This window comes from Hyla sarda, chromosome 8 (assembly GCF_029499605.1).
Source record: "Hyla sarda isolate aHylSar1 chromosome 8, aHylSar1.hap1, whole genome shotgun sequence".
Taxonomy (NCBI): Eukaryota; Metazoa; Chordata; class Amphibia; order Anura; family Hylidae; genus Hyla; species Hyla sarda.
In genome coordinates this window covers 33,537,910-33,541,488 of record NC_079196.1, presented here as the reverse complement: position 1 = coordinate 33,541,488, position 3,579 = coordinate 33,537,910, and positions in this window count along the sequence as shown.

Below are 3,579 nucleotides of genomic sequence, written 5' to 3'. Positions count from 1 at the left end.
TCTATCCTATGTATATCTTTCTTTCTCCTTTCTTTCTTTCTTTCTTTCTTTCTTTCTATCTCTAACTATCTATTATCTATCTATTTATCTATCTCATATCTATCTATCTCATATCTATCTATCATCTCATATATATCTATTTATCTATCTATCTATCTTATATCTATCTATCATCTCATATCTATCTATCTTTCTATCTATCATCTCATATCTAACTATCTATTATTTACCTATCTATCTATAATCTATCAATCTATCTATCTATCATCTCATCTCATATCTATCTATCTTTTATTTATCTATCTATCTCACATCTATTTATCTATAATCTATCTATCTCATATCTATCTATCTATCTATCTATCTATCTATCTCCTATCTATCTATCTATCTATCTATCTCATATCTATCTCATATCTATCTCATATCTATCTATCTATCTATCTATATATCTATCTATCATCTATCTCATTTCTATCTATTTGTCTATCTATCCCATATCTATCTATACCATATCTATTTATTATCTATCTCATTTCTATCTATCTATCTATCTATCTATCTCCTATCTATCTATCTATCTATCTATCTCATATCTATCTATCTCATATCTATCTCATATCTATCTATCTATCTATCTATCTATCTATCTATCATCTATCTCATTTCTATCTATCTGTCTATCTATCCCATATCTATCTATCCCACATCTATTTATCATCTATCTCATTTCTATCTATCTATCTATCTATCTATCTCATATCTATCTATAATCTATCTATCTATCTATCTATCTATCTATCCCATATCTATCTATCTATCTCTTATCTATCTGTCTATCTATCTATCTATCTATAATCTATCTATCTATCCCATATCTATCTATCTATCCCATATCTATCTATCCCATATCTATCTATCTCTTATCTGTCTGTCTATTTATCTATCTATAATCTATCTATTTATCCATCCATTCATCTCTTTATCAGTGACGAGTCTCCTAATATCTATTATTATTTATTATTATCATCATTTTTTTTCCAATTTTATTTTAATTTGACTTTTAACATTATATTTTCTCACCAGTTCTGTAGGTGACAGATAGAAACCTCAAAATGGCGGACGAGGAGGACTATGAGGAGTATGAGGTGAGAACTTCAGTTTTGTGTGAACTCCAGTGTTCATCTTGTTGCTGTCGGGTGACGTCGGCTGTGCCCCGGGGGTCCCTGGGTATCTTGTCCATACTGGCAGCTCACTCTTTGGTTTATTGAGGTGTTTTGCAGAGTTGTGGGATGGCGCATTCCTGCCAGATATATTGTTATTTTTAGCAGACACATGTAGTATTCATTTGGCCTCTACCTCAGCTAACAGGTTTGATGCAGATAGAGTGATCCTGATGTACTCTGATACCTATGAAGTCAGCAGATCTGGAAACACACAGAGATATGATAGGTATGTGCCAGGATGCGGCCATCAAGCTCGCTGTCATGGCGTCCGTTCTAATCCGGGGAACGCTGCTATTTGGGATGAGGAGTTAATTTTAAGTATTGAATACAGCAAAAAAAAATATGAAATAATCAACTTTTTTAAATTTATAATTAAAGTTTGCAAAAGTTTTATTTTTGAAAATCGTCTTCATATTGAAGTAGTGACAAACAGCGCCAATCGTCATATCTCTTGTCTGATTAAAGTTACAAGTAGCGGTTACTGATATCCGATCGACCGCGGGAATTTACTGATAATCAATGCATGTTGATAGTCAATTTTTTTTTTTTTTCCGGTGGTCCTTGTATAATTGATGCAGAACTTTTGCCGTCATCAACCAGATCCCCAATTAAGACCTGATGGTCCCATTATAAATGAGTAGGATCCATTAGGATTTGTATTGATCTGTCATCGCTCTGTTATGAATGGAAGCCATGATACTACTGGGAACAAGGTCTGAAAATTTTGGGTTGGCTGTAGTTACCTGCAATGACCCCCTTTGTCTTTTTGCTAAATAATAACTAAAAGGAAATCACTATCTTTATAGAGGTGCTATTTTGTTTGTTATTCAACACAAGCGATAAACCCCAAGGCTAGGTTCACACTACAGAATTTCCGGGCAGAATTTCTGCTGGATATTGAGCCAGCGGCACTAGGACCGTGCGGACTGCATTGCTGTCCCCATAGATGGCAATGTATTTCTGAGCAGATCTCCCAAAAGATCCAGCCAGTATTGCATTGCCGTCTATGGCAATGCTGTCCGCGTGGTCCTAGTGCCGCCACCTCAATCTCAGGCAGAAATTCTGCCCGGAAATTCTGTAGTGTGAACCTAGCCTAAGGGTCTATTCACACGGCAGAATTTCCGCTTGCGGAATTCCGCCTCAAATTAAAGCCCATAGACTTCTAGAGGATTCCACACTCCCGTTCACACTTCTGAATTTGAGGCGGAATTCTGCAAGCGGAAATTCTGCCGTGTAAATAGACCCTTAGGCTAGGTTCACACTGCGGAATCTCTGGGCAGAATTTCTGCCGGAGGACGAGCCAGCGGCACTAGGACCACGCGGACTGCATTGCTGTCCCCCTAGACTTCAATGCATTCTGGGTGGATCTTTTGGGAGATCTGCTCAGAAATGCATTGCCATCTATGGGGACGGCAATGCAGTCCGCACAGTCCTAGTGCCGCCGGCTCGTTCTCCAGTAGAAATTCTGCCCCGAGATTCCGCAGTGCGCATCATGACGTCACACCCCGCCCCCTCAATGCAAGTCTAGGGGAGGGGGCGTGACAGCCGTCACGCCCCCTCCCCTAGACTTGCATTGAGGGGGCGGGGCGTGACATCATGAGGGGGCAGAGCTATGACGTCACAAGCTCCTGCCACCGGCTCCAGCATTCGGAAGAGTTTGTTCCAAATGCTGAGCAGTGGAGTACCCCTTTAATGAAGAATGAAAATGAATGTACTTTTGGTGAAGTCTGGAATTGGAATTTTTGTCGCAGTGAAGACTGCTGCATCAAAATCTCTGTCTGGAATTTCTTTGGCTGGATATTTCTTAATGTACACGGGCCGTAAAGGCCGTGTTCACACGATGGAAATTCCTCGTGGAAGTCCGCATGAATTTTTTGCATGGAATTCCGCCTAGATTTATCACCCAATAACTTTAATGCGATTCCGCAATTTCATTCAGACAGCAGAATTTCCGCATGCAAATTCTGCTGCTGAAATACCGATTTCTGCAGTCCGGACTTCAGCTGTGGAATCCCATTAAAGTCAATGGGGCTGACTTTCTGCCGAATTCGTGCGTATTCGCGCAGAATGCATGCAGATTCCGTGCGGAATCCTCACGAACTTTGTTTAATTAAATGAAGTCTATCTTTTTCTGAGCTGCGGAATCATGTGGAATCCATGCGGAAATTCCGCAAACATTCTGCACGAATTCCACACCGTGGCCGCATTTACATGGCGGAATATACCGGCACTCAATAGACTGTTATACATTCCGTGCGGAATCCGCACAAAGAATAAACGTGTTCATTCTTTGTGTGGACACTGAAAAAGGGATATCCGTGCCGGAAACATCTGGCATGTAAATTCCGCCGTG